The sequence below is a fragment of the Lissotriton helveticus genome, chromosome 1_1 (genome assembly GCF_964261635.1).
Source record: "Lissotriton helveticus chromosome 1_1, aLisHel1.1, whole genome shotgun sequence".
NCBI lineage: Eukaryota > Metazoa > Chordata > Amphibia > Caudata > Salamandridae > Lissotriton > Lissotriton helveticus.
The window spans coordinates 1717608126-1717622571 of NC_136057.1; positions in this window are offsets into that span (position 1 = coordinate 1717608126).

Sequence of the window (14446 nt, forward strand, 5' to 3'; positions counted from 1 at the left end):
ACGAATATGACTGTGCCACCTCTAGGTGTCAGTCCATTTTCTATAAGTTTTAAGGTTATAGATCTCCTTTTAATGACCGGAATGAGTATTATATCCGCGTCTGCTGCTTGCATGGTAGCATCAGCATCTGCTATTTCAGTAGCTAATCTAATTGCCTCTCTTTCTCCATCACTGTCTCCCATTTTACTGACAGGATGGTATTATTTTTGTTTGCAGATCAGGTTTCTTATGGAAACAGAGATTAGATGCACAATATTCTGGAGCTGTTTTATCCTTCAACGTTGACTAGACCAAGAACCATACATAGGAGTTCCCTCCTGCGAGGTTTTGGAGGATATAATAACCTTTCACCCACTCCAGACGTCTTTGGAGTATTTGGGAAAAGGGGTCTGAGTGAGAAAGCACGACTGAGTTACTCTAAATGTCTTACGTTAGTTTTATCGCCCTTTCCAAACGCGTTGGGCGCCATGTAGTGTAGTTCCTATCTTCCCAATAGGCTCTGCGCATTGGAATAGTACCTACAGCAGTAAAGGCCTAGGCCAGACGTTAACTAGGTCTACTACTGTCGATACTAGACTTAATTTTTGGGTTTGCCAGCTAAGCTCAGAGTTCGCTAGAAACTTTCTCGAATGTTCAAGGAAGGATTAACTCCCCTGATTAGACAAGAAGGGATTTAGTTTCTGACAACCATAGAACATGACAACTTTGCTCTCCCCTAATCAAGAGTCAATCTCAAGAGTCGTGTGAGCACAAGGCAATTATTTTACTCAGTCAGTACGTGCATTCTTAGTCTCATCAGAATGTAGAGAAAAGGAAGAGACGGGCGTGTTCAATAAAAGGTGTTATTTATTGATCAGTCTCTTTTCTCGTACAAGAGAAATGGATCGATATTATTGCAATACTTATAGTTAAGTAAAGTGCATACATTAGAAGCAATAGTATAAAATAATACTGTAAAAACATTGATATGGTTTCTGAGCCATATGATGTTTAAAATGATTAAAATATATTTACATACACATATACATTTGACTAAACGTACTCAACTGGTGTTTCTAAATACGCCTACCCCGTGTACCTGACCTAAGTCTAATGCGTGGGCGGGAATAGAAAGTTACAGTTTAAGTTAAGTTTGTTTTTGCCAAGTGAATAACTAAAGAATTCTCTAGGAGGGGTTATTCAGTTCTGTACCTGGAATTTAGGATGAATGAGGAATGGTATCTCTTTCTCTGCTCTCGATATTCCAGGCTGCCTGCGAGGGCTACCCGGAAGCGCCGGTGCTGGGTCTCTCGGCTTGAGATAGCAGCGCGTCTCTCAGCGCGTCAGGAAGGCGGGGCTGTTGCCTGCGGGGTCTGCTTCTGCTCTCGGCTTCGGCAAGTATGGCTGCTCCGTCTTGTCACCACGCGTGTGTTTGCATAGGGCAAGGTCGGCAATATTTATACCTTAAAGGTGCCGGGATTGACGTAAGGATGGACATAGGTACGTCAATAAAGATGTCATACGACTTGCTCGTTAGCACATTCTTTACTAAAGTTCTCTGTGAAATCAAAACAATGGCCGCACGGATTATCCAGGTTGTCATAGGTTTGATTTGTTATGAGAACGTCGTATGCCTTATCAGGGGCTGGAGGAATGTCGCTTGTCTAATTAGATCTCAAGCGTTATGACCTAATCAGATAACACGTTCCTGTGCCGTAGTGTGACTGCGTCAGATAACGGTATCTGCATCATGGGGGTTTTCTTGCCTCATGGGCTGACTGTTAGTTAACTAGCTAGGTAGTTTAACCAGAATAGGGTCAGGAATAGGGGGATCGATTCAGAACCTATAGAAATACACGACAAAGGTAAAAAAAAAGGATGCCTGCCTGGGTGGGTGAAACTATATGGGTGATAGGAATCCTCTGGGGGATTTGGTGGGTTAAACTCAAAGGCAAACAAGGATGTAAGGGTAGTGGTTTAAAAAAAAAATTGGCAAATGTATGTTGTTGGTGAAAGATTTGTTGAATGATACCAATGTTAACTTTGAATGGATGGATGCCTGGATGGTATTCAATCAAAGCATAGGTAGAGACTGTCACTGCATGAAGAGAATGTAAAAAAAAAACCTTGCTAGAGTAGCAAAGCCAAGAGTGAAGATAAGAGCAAGATTAGAATAAAAAAAATAATGCTAGAAGAGCAATGCCATGATAAATGGAAAAATCTCTGGGAAGAAAAAAGGACGTTTTATTTTCAAGGTTTTTGATTCAAGGTTGTATTTCAGAATGGTCCCTTGACTTATAGTAGTTCGCAAGCACAACATATATATTGTATATGTATGTACCCATACCCATCCATTATCAATAGCCTCCCTCCGACTTCCAGGCCCACTCCCTACCTATGTCGTCTCAACCGTGTCAGCCATGGGTGGCCTATCGGCTGCATGGTTACACAATCAAACAATAGTAGTACTGCATGTCGTCCCTTATGTAATCATTCATATCAGATATCATCTGCCTTGACGCAGTAGTCAGGGTGAAAGTGAAATTGAGCATTTGCCATTGATTTAACAGAGTATCGCCATAATAGAAAAATAAGATAATTGTGTAGCTGTAGACTACATCTGCCCCACCTCCAGACAGGAGTAAAGTAACGTGAGTCTGTGGCTGCGACACAAGTATGTCTGTCTAGGGCGTAAACTGACTGAGCTGGCATGCCTTCAAGGTTAATTTAGCTAAACAAGAGAGAGAAACAGACAACTTGTCTACTCCATAGTGCCTAGTAATGCCTGAAACTCCCACAAATGTTAGAGGCAGAGGAAGTGGGAGGATACCATAAATGTTATGTACTGTGCTTGCTAGTGCTACTCTGACACTATAATTTAATGTGTATACTTAATTTTGTGTTACTGTTTTGCTAAGAGTATTAGCAAGAATTGTCTTTTTCTTTCTTGATATAGCTAATCTTTCCCAAATGAAACAACCACTCAACAGGAAGGAGTTAGCAGCCATGGCCCGCCTACGGAAGCTGGAGGCCATCCGTGATGAATATCGGTGGATGGCAATTCTGGTGGAGGAGGAGGAGGCGCAGCAGCTGCAGCCTCCTCCAATGCCCCGTGCCCCAGCCAGGCCCCTGCAGGGCCTTCAGTGGTATGGCACCGTGGTCTGGCAGCCCCGCCCTTACTTCTTTAAACACTTCTGCCCACCCCTGTTCATGCAACTACAAGACATTTCAGCGCTGCATGCTCCTCCAGATGGCATGCCTAGAGGTGCGGTTAAACACCCTGGAGGGGAAGATCTGGCAATCCCACTGCTAGGCCTCCACCGCCTTGCCCTTTTTAAAATCTTTTTTTGGTGGGTAGGAATTGTGCGTTGGAGAAATCTTGTGGTTTTGTTCATGGACATTTTAATTTATGGACATTGGACTCTTAATGATGGACATTGGTTGGGGTTAGGGAGAGAGGTGGGTCAGGTGTTGTCGGTTTTTCATTCTAGTTAGTTTATTTGTTAGGGGAAAAAATTCTTTATAGTTTACATATGATGTAAATCTTTTGTGGGGGGGTTACTCTTTTACTTCACACTGTTTCCTTTGCTGCAGGGCCACAGCCCGTTTTTGATTGAAATCTGCCCATAGTGTAACACACCAACAGATAGATGCGGTACCCTCACTTGTCCTACTAGTACTGTCAGTCCCTCCTCCGAGTCTATGCAGTCTGCAACTAAAACCCCTATGGACTCTGAAGGGTGTGGGTGTGTCAATTAATTAATTTCCATAGTATATACATTATGCCTCCCCCAAACATCTTTTCTTACCTGGGATGGATGTTTATACTTAGGCGAAGAGATGGCTGCTTGGTGATGATTTGGTTTCCCAAGGTGCCATGGTGGTGGTAGTAGTAGTAAACACTGACAGTAGCATTTGCAAAAAAAGAAAATGAGACAGTCAGTCACCTGAGGGAGACTAGGGAACAGGTAGTAGAAGTACAGTACACAAGAAGACTGCCAAACAACGAACCATGATGATGATAAGCAATGCTAAGGTAAAATAAACCAGAACGCCCGGCGGCGCTTACGTTGCGCGATCGTATGCGCTCGGGTGCTTCCGGGTGCGCTTACGCCGTGCGTCATATGACGCATCACGCGGCTACGCGATACGTCACGATGTTGTTTTCGTTCGCGGCAATAGCGCTAACGGGACGCTCATCGGTACGCGCCCCGGGGCGCGCCGTAGCACTGCGCTTCCCAGTGAGCGCATCAGTATGCGCCCCGGGAGCGCTCCGGGGCAAAATAAATAAATAAATAAATAAATAAACATAAAAAAAATAGTGTTACATAATTATAAAATATAAAATTCATTATAAGAAATATTACATTTACTATTAAAAAACCTATGAAATTCACTGAAAAAACCAAAGGTTTCACACCAGTTATAGTTAGGAATTAGCATTTAAACAACCTATTAAATTCACTGAAAAAACCATAGGTTTCACACCAGTTATAGTTAGCTGGAAATTTTACTCACATAAAACCATTGTAATTCCAACGTTATAGTTAGTTGGACTCACTATAACTTGCGCGTGCAATGCACTGCTGATGACGTCTCATATTACATCACTCATGACATGGTCACATTTTTTCCTCATTCTCACTTTGTTATTTGAGTGAGGAAGACCTGCTTTTTCTTTACAGAGATGGCTACAGTCATATCAGCAGCTGGAGCATCTGCCCCACCACCACCACCATCACCATCAAAAAGACCACCAGAAGATCACATTGGTGGTCACGAAGAAGAGCAGGAGGATGATGAAGAGGAGGACCAGACAAGGCAGTTCCTGCCTGAAGATAATCCCCCATACAAACCAAAAGAGCACTTCATATGGGAGTTTTACAAAATCCCAAGGGGTTTCAAAAAAGTCAACGCTGCGAAGGTGACTTGTCTGATCTGTGGTGCTGAGCTGTCCAGGGGGAACCCTAATAAAAAATATTCCTTTGGCAATTATACTATGATTCGGCACATGAAGCGTTTGCACCCTAACAACTATTCTGCAGCAGAGGTAAGAGACCTGTGCAGTAAGCTACCCCAATCAACATCGAGACCCTCAACATCCAAAGGACCCACTCCATCGGGTCCAGAGGCAAGGGAGACGGTCCCAAATATACAAACAAAGTTTGGGGATTACAAAATTGTTTGTATATATTGCGACAAAACAATTAATTATGGTCAGCAAAGCATCACACTAATTAATGTTGCTATGGATAACCACAAATGCCCGAAGAAACCATAATTTTTCCTGATTATTTTTGTGCTCCAGTTGAGCCATTTTCAATTCCCTGTTTTTTGTTTCTCCCCAAAGAAAATACAAAAAAAATATAAAACTGTTCAGAAAAGCCAGAAAAAGTAAAAAGATTTCAAAAAAACAATAAAAAAATATAAAACAACAAAAAGAATAGAAAAACAGTTCTTTTTAGAACTACCTCTAATTTATAAAAAAAAATAAACATTTTTAAAAAACTGTCATTCTTTTTTCTCAACAGTACGCGTAACGGTACGCTCCCGGGTACACGTACCGGAGCGCGCACCCAAAATTTTTTTTTTAAATGAAGGAGTGAGCATGAGGGAAAGGGACAGAGAGAGAGTTATGTTAAGAGAAAGAGAGCTAGATACACTTAATAAACCAGTTAACCAATTAAATATTTTTTTTTTAAATCCATGTAAACACTTATTTAAACATTTATTCTTCTATCAACTTTTACATATACATATATTACACATATTTATTTTTCAGAAAGACACACATTCACTGGATGGTGCCTGAAACTGAACTCAGACAAGATGGAAGTCCTCATCCTGGGACCATCGCCCTCCGCCTGGGACGACTCCTGGTGGCCCCCCGCCCTGGGCACCGCACCCAAGCCAACCGACCACGCACGCAACCTGGGCTTCATCCTGGACTCTTCCCTCTCGATGACCAGACAAGTCAACGCCGTCTCCTCTTCGTGCTTCAACACCCTGCCTATGCTCCGAAATATCTTCCGATGGATCCCGACCGAAACCAGGAAGACGGTCACCCAAGCACTCGTCACCAGCCGACTGGACTACGGAAACACCCTCTACGCCGGAACCACAGCCAAGCTACAGAAAAAACTCCAACGCATCGAGAACGCCTCCGCCCGATTCATCCTGGACATCCCACGACGCAGCCACATCTCCGGCCACCTGAAAGACCTGCACTGGCTCCCCGTCAACAAGAGGATCACGTTTCGGCTACTCACCCACGCACACAAGTCTCTCTACGACCTGGGCCCCAAGTACCTCAACGACCGCCTGACCTTCTACACGCCCACCCGCCAGCTATGGTCCACCAGACTCGCCCTCGCCGCCGTACCACGCATCCGAAGAGCCACTGCCGGAGGAAGATCCTTCTCCTACCTGGCGGCCAAAACATGGAACTCCCTCCCCATCCACCTTCGGCTGACCCAGGAACATCTCGCCTTCAGGAGACAACTCAAGACCTGGCTGTTCGAGCAGTAGCAAACCCCTTCCCCCAAGCGCCTTGAGACCCTTCCGGGTGAGTAGTGCGCTATACAAGTGTTATGATTGATTGATTGATCAGTGATGTCATGAGTGATGTCACTGACCATGTCATGAGTGATGTAATATGAGACATCATCAGCAGTGCACGCGCAAGTTATAGTGAGTCCAACTAACTATAACGTTGGAATTTCAATGGTTTTATGCGAGTAAAATTTTCAGCTAACTATAACTGGTGTGATGTATATCTCGAAAAAACTCCTCTGCCAGCCGGCATTTGTAGTTCCACGAAAACAGGAGCACGGACCACCATTTTCCCAAATTTGGTAGAGCCATTTGAGCTGTAGCACTGTCTAAATATCCTGAGGTAAATTCCATGACAAAAACACGTATGAAGTGTTAGAATTTACAACCAATTAAAATGTTACTTTCATTTTCTACTTTTTTTTCCTGACATTTGATTGGTTATGTACATGAATATAAATGAAAAATGAGAGGGAAACATGGCCATTTTGACTACAACTACCTGAGGTACATCTTGAAAGGATTTTCGCATTTTTTCTTCTTCACCTCTCTGTGAAGTAAGTTGTTAATTTGTAAGGGGCACTTTAAGTTAATTTGTAAAAACGTTTTCGGATAGTTATTTACTGTCCCTCTGCTATACTTATAGATAGAGATAGGCTCCTCTGTTATATTTATGGATTGACTTAGGCTTCTCTGCTATAATTATGAATTTACTTACACTTCTTCACAGGCACTTTTTTTATATTTCTACTTCCTGCCTGATAACATACACTGCCCAAAGTTAACTTCACTGTTAAAAAAATCAGAACTACCTGTCTGAACTTAAACCCAACAGTGCCCTAACTCTACTTATATAGTTATTTTTTATGCAATTTACAGCAAGAAAATGGAAGGGGAACAAGAAAACATCAATGTTTCTTTCGAGATTACAAATGAGGAGATTCTTAATGAAGATTTTGTTGAAGAGGATTTTATGGATCAGTCTTTGGATGAACAATTTATTGAATGTTTACAAGATATTGAAACATGCATTTTTGAGGAGATTCCAGATGATCTAATGCTGGAAGTTTTAGTAAACTATGAAAATTCTAACCAATACATTTGTATTTAATAATTAAAAATTGTTTGAGACATTATTCATTTTTATATCTAATTCATGAAGTACTACCAAAATGATTATGTTTATATTATAGTATAAAGTGAAACTTACAGTATACTGTGCAATTTTAAAACATCATAAGGGAGCAGGGTAGATTACCCATGATCCCCTAGGTCTTCTCAGGGAGTGCTTAAAGGATCTGTTTCTGCTTTCCTGACAGACTATGGTATGGATTCCATATACCACAATACCTTCTGTAACAACATGCAAGATATCTACAGAAAAAAAGGTGTACATTGAATTTAAGACTCTGCATTGGTACCTACATGTTGGTACTTAAATCACCCACACAACACAACAACTCTATTCAAAGCTACCCTACCTCTAAGCACTTTAAATTATTATTTTACTATTTCACTGGGTTTTCACCATGGTACGCTCCCCGGTCCGTGTGTGTGTGTGGGGAGGGGGTTGAGGTGTGTGTGGGGGATGTGTGGGGTGTGTCTGTGAAGTGTGTGTGTGTGTGGGGGGGGGATGAGGTGCGTGTGTGGGTGTGTGGGGTGTGTGGGTGTGGGTGTGTAAGGTGTGGGGGGGGGTGTTTGGGTGTGGGTGGAGGTGTGGGTGTGTGAGGTGTGTGTGGGGGTGTGTGGGTGTGGGGGTGTGAGGGTTTTGTGTGTGGGGTGGGTGTGTGTGTATGGGATGTGTGGGTGTGTGTGTGTGAGGAGTGTGTGTGTGTGTGGGTGTGTGTGTGGGGTGTGTGCGTGTGGGTGTGTTTGTAGGTACCTAAATCAGCCACAGAACCCAAAAGTTCTTTTCAGAGCTACCCTACCTCTGATCATTGAAAATGATTATTTTACACTAACTTTTTTCACTATTTATCACCAAAGTACGCTCCCCAGTACGCTCCCCGGTGCGCGTACCGAGCGCTCCCCCCGCGAAAATCGAATTTTCTTTTTTTTTTTGCCCCGCGCGGCCCTTTTATGGCACCCACATCAAACCTAGGGCGTCAGGGGGGCTCTACCCTGCCCCCTTTTGGTCATTTCCCCCTTTGTTTTTGCCACCTCTTGTGTCTCGATCCTACCGAGACACAAGATGGCGGCCGCTCCGGACTGTTTGGAATGTTTACAGACACCCGACAGCCAATCAGCTTTCCGCGCGCAAACTCGCGTTACGCGCTGGTACGCTCCCCGGTGCGCGTACCGGGGCGCGCTTATAGATATACATATTTTTTTTAACTTTAATTACTCAAAATCCTCTGGAGCACATATCTTGAGACATAGCAAAGGTACATCGGGCTACCAGTCCCTACAATTTTGCCAAGTTTGGTGAAAATCCATTCAGCTGTTCGACCGCCCTATGGAATTTTACAGGGGGAAAACACGTTTTGGGACCCCCCTTTTATCTCGGCCCCCACTTGACAAATCCCCCCCAAACTTTTAGGAAAGGAGCGGAGCGCAGCGAGGCAAATTTGAGGAAAATTACAGGCAGATCCCTCAATCTGCGCCAAAGTTATTCCCAATAGAATGTTGCGGATATCCTATGAAAACAATCCTAACTATAACTACCTACTGGCGACCGCCAGTAGGTAATACGTAGGGCAGATGAAGATCCTCGCCCTGCCTTGAGTTAGTGTTGCTTTTACCACTTCAAGTCCAGCAAGTGTGTGATTAATAAATGAAGTCAATTTAATTTAGTCACACCTCTATATAAATCACACAGCCTGGGGGAAGAGGGTTAGGGTTTGATGAACGGTTGGAAAGGGAGATTTGAGGGAAATGTTTGACAAAGACAAACACTACACATGAACAACACACAAACTCTTGGCACCCAACCATCATATAAATCTGTTAACCCTTCCGACGCTCATGACGAGCTGAGCTCGTCATGAGCCATGGTTCTTGTGTGCTCATGACGAGCTGAGCTCGTCATGACCATTAGAACGCTCAGGTGCGGGGCTAATTCCCCTGCTGTGCTGGGCGTTCTAAGGAACGGGCGTGGTCATGACGAGCTCAACTCGTCATGAGCACACGAGAAATGTGGCTCATGACGAGCTGAGCTCGTCATAAGCACCCAGGCACTGTGCGCGTCCCTCCCTCCCGCTAGCACAGCGGGGGAATCGTTCCCGCAGCCAAGGGGTTAAGGTAGAAAAATGAAAAGCTTGCATGATGATGACTTATTGAATGTAGTACTAGACTAGTACAAGGCTGCACATAATTAATTATTATGCAATTGCCTTGCCTGTCTTCCCCAAGAGAGACCCAAGTTACATATATTTTATGTTCTGTTGTTGTACCGGGCTTCCTTTGAAAGATAGCAAAGAAAATTAAAAAAATATGTGTAGGAGTCAAAAATATAAGTAACCATAAACAACAGCACACACAGTCATAATGATTGAAGAGAAAAAAATGTATCAAATGAAAATATACTATAATTATTGCCAAATTGGGAGTTTCATCTCTGCATTCCTCTTGGTACTTCTGTGGACTGTCTATCCGTCAATCTTGGGTGCCTGTCTGGCAGATGCTGTTTGGTAAGGTAAGTGTGAGCTATGTTTCCCAGTATAGCGCAGGGTAAAGGCAGGGCTGTAGATGGAAGAACAAAAACAATATTGAAAAATGAAGGAGAAAATTAAGTTAAACTGCATAAATTAAGTGAGAGTGCAGCAAGAACATTTTCAGAGGTGACATGGCTTAATTCATGTCTGTTTCCAGCAGTTACCTCTAACAACAGGAGCAGGCCCACCCACCCAACCTCCACTAGAATGTAAGCCAGACACCACTAATCACACATACACACACAGCAACATAGCATTTTACAAGTTAAGTAACAAAATCAATGCATCGCTGTCAGTCACACCACCACACTCGCTTCCAACACTGCACAGACATGTAGGTCTGGTGGTGTCGTTTACCTTTTAGGCCACTTATGAAACGCCCCGAGATATTCCATCAATTGTCTCTGATCTTACTGACTGACAGCGAGTATGGTATGGTCAAGGTGTCCAACTCTGTAGTGTCCCGAGTGAGTCTAGACTCAAAAATGCATTAGATCGGCCTGCAGTAGTGCAATTTTATTATAAAACAACAAGAATGGAAACAACGACTTGAGCCACTTTTTTGTGTGTAGATTAGAATACTAATAGACATCATGCACAACAAACACCAATCACTCAGAGTCAGCGTCTAAAGCATGCCATCATTTACCTGTTCTTAAGTTCCGGGGCAGTCCCTCTAAGCTCAGAAAGGAGGATAGATATATTTTCAGGTTTAGAGGGACTGCAGGCGGGCACACATTTCACATTTGTTGTACTATTCTCCATCCAATGTCTGGCTTGAGGGAAATGGATTTAGAGCGAGTTAGGACTCGGAGGAGTGGACTTCTTCCTTACTGCACACAGTTGCAACTGCATTATGGCAATAAAAGTAAGATATGGTGATGGATTTGCTGTGATTCAAACCAGAAAGATAGTGACACACACAAATAATAAAGTAAATAATATATGTTAGCTATATCTTATTTGGGGGCTTTTGGGGGCATCAAGGGAAGAAAGAAAGTAACTCGAAAGTCTAGTTGTCCGGGAAGTAGAGCTCATCTTCAAACTCAGACGTAGGTCAACTAAAACACTACTTCCATGACCTGAGACGCTGTCATCATCTTCCTGCTGTGCTACTTCAGGTATGGTGTAATTCGGTGGTATAAAGTGCTGATTCATTTTGATCATAGTTAACATCTTCAAGTTTTGGGGCTAGAGACTGGTCCTTCTCACTGTCAGAACGGCACCAGCTGCACTGAAAACACACTCAGAGGAGACAGTTGTGACAGGGCAAGCCAGAAAGTTTATTGCCAGCCTGATGAGCACTGGCCATTGGCACCTTTTCCCATATTAATACAGCGATGGGTTTTGATCAAAGACCTCTGTTGGGTCATCCAGATAGGCCTGGACCATCCGCTCAATGTTCATGGGTGCCCCGCTTTGCTCAGCCTCTTTTGCCTTTGCCTCAGCACTGGACTTAAGCCCTGCCTGTAGAAACCATTCCTCAGCTGATTTTGAGGATGATGCTCTGTTTCTTCTTCTTGTTGATGTTGTTCTTGGTGATGTTGGTGGTTTTGGCTGCTGTGAGATAACTACACTGCCCTCAGGCTATGAAGTTGAACTTGAATGCTGACCTTCAGTATTTGTTGTTCTCTGGAGGAGTGGGCCTCCAATTCCCGGCCGTTCTTTTTCTAGCTGAACGGGCTTGCACAGCTATCCAAGTTTTATAGCTGGCAACAGCCACATCTGAAAAATGAATGAAAGTGTGCAGTAATGGTTTGTACTGTGGATCAAGAATTGTGGTACTAGTGTAATGGTTGGATGACACAATACCTCTTTGCACCCTTGTATTTGCAGATAAGCGAAGGGTTAAGCTCTCCACCAACTCATATGCTTCTTTTTTTCTTCACACCTGCATACATTGCAGACACCCCCTTCAGCTGTTCCTGTAGCATGTGCACCAATGGGATAGCTTGGCCAAAAGTACAGTCCTCCTTGTTGACTTCACGTGTGAAGACCTCAAAAGGAAGTAGCATCTCTGTCAGACATTTAATTAGGGCCCCATTGGTCCATCTCAAAGATCATGACTTTCACAGTAGCATCCCCTCTTTGCATGACATATTCATTGATTGGTCTGTACTGCTCAAACAGACGTTCAAGCATGTAATAAGTTGAGTTCCAATGTGTTGGCAACTCCTGGATAAGTGCTGTAACTGGCATTCTATTATTACGTTAAATGAACCTCAGCTGCTTCTGGGCTTTAAAAGAATGGCCGAAATATGTGCAGATTCTTCTGCTGGTGGTCAGTGAGTTGCTGACTATGTCTTTTTTTTGTCTTTTTTCAGAAAGTCTTGAACAATGATGTTAAAGCAGTACGCCAAACACAGGACCCTGAAACAGCCAAAATCGGCCATGGCCTTAACTACACTACTGTGATTGTCTGTGGCAACAAAACCAATGTTAAGCCCTCTTGGTTGCAGCCATTCACCTTAGCAGATCTTACTGTCAAAGTCATCCAAAATGTTTGCAGCAGTATGAGATTTCTCCATGGTTAACATGGCTACAGTTGCATGTTTCCGAGTTGCATTAAAAATCTCAGCAGTGTCAACACCTGCAGATATCTTGTCTATACCCCCACAAAAGAGATCCAATGTGCAGTGATGCACGTGCAATCAGTGGCTTGGAAACTGGTCCATTTGACTGTTTTCATGTGGATAGTGTGAACAGCACTCTGCTGCAAAGCTTGTCCGAGCAATTCCAGAACGTCGTGATGTAGTACTGGAACAGCAACTCTAGCAAAATAGGACCGGCTGGGAACCTTCCATTTCAGGCAGATGGCTGCCACAAATTCAAGAAACCCAACACCTTCCACAAAAGACAAAGGGAGGAGGTCCAAGCCTAACATTTTAGCCAGCTTCGTGTGTACAAATGTGCCGGTGGGTGGTTGCATTTGTACTGCCCCTCTGACCTAAACATGCTGAGAATGGTAGCCTGGATTTTTTTCTTTTCTGTTGCCTCTGATGCAGGTGACTTCTTGACAACAGATATTAGGCTCAATGCACGTTTTTCCGTTGCGATACTCTCTTGCCTTGGACCCCTTGGTGTCTCAGCCTGACTCTTGTGCCATTGTGATGTAGCTGATGATAATGTGGGCGGTACCACTGTACTGCTGGGGACAGGGCTGCTTTGTGTGACAGAGAAAATGTTGGATCTTCTTCATTCCCTCCACCAACACGTGAAGTTTTTTTGGCCGCTAAGGTGCGCCTCCCACTGGATCAAGTGGTATTTTCTTAGATGGGTTGTTTGGCCTCTGGTACCATAGATTGTACCAAGCTTACCCTGATTAACACCTTGTCCACAAATGGAGCATAGAGCAATTTTCACCTCCATTTTGCTAACCGAACACAACTCCCAAACTGGGAAGGAGGTAATTTTTCTGGTGCTGCTGGTGCCATTTGCAATGCCAGATGGACTAGTAGGTGGGCATGATGTTTGACTCAATGCAGTACCTACTTCTACTGAGGTGGTTGTGGTGGATGTAGGTCACTGCTGGCAAAATATGGAAGCTGGAGTTGGTGTTGGTGGTATCATCTGTATTGGTGGTATCCATACCACATCTCTTACAGCAATTTGGGATGGGGTAATGTCAGTCTCCACTCGGGCGGGACTAATGTCCATGATGACTGGCTCACCATCATCATCTTCCTCTTCTACATCTACCTCCTTAACTCTAAGGCTTTCTGGAATCTTCCTTTTCCCAGCCTTGTCACGTGGCGTGTCTCACCCTCAGACTGAAGTGGCTTCCAAGTGGCATCTGGGTCATCAGAAGGGGGCTTGCAGAAGAAGTTGATGAACTAACCATCCTTTTCCTTGCTGGGGATCTGGAAGACAATGGATCTTCTGAAAGTGGGGCTTGCTCTTCTTCTTTCTCTGCAGGAAGCTCGTTCTCCTGAACTGTCTCTCCCTCGGGAGGAACAACTACTATTGGGGGTGGTTGCGGCTGTTGTTGCACACTTATCTGAGTTTCCTGCATTGATTGGGTACTACTGTGCGATAATGATAAGTCAATTTCAACATCACTGCTCGTTGGCGTTGGACTCGCGATTAGACTGGTTGCCTCTGCGACAGACATGGGCTTGAACCTAGGTTGGTGGGTTGAGTTCACTGATGCGGTGGTGCTGCTCTAAGCTTGCAGGCACAATTTTTGGTTTCCAAAAAGGTCTTGGGTGACATGCCGGTCTTGGTAAGTGGCAGTGCCTTCTTCTCACTGGCAACTTTCTTGG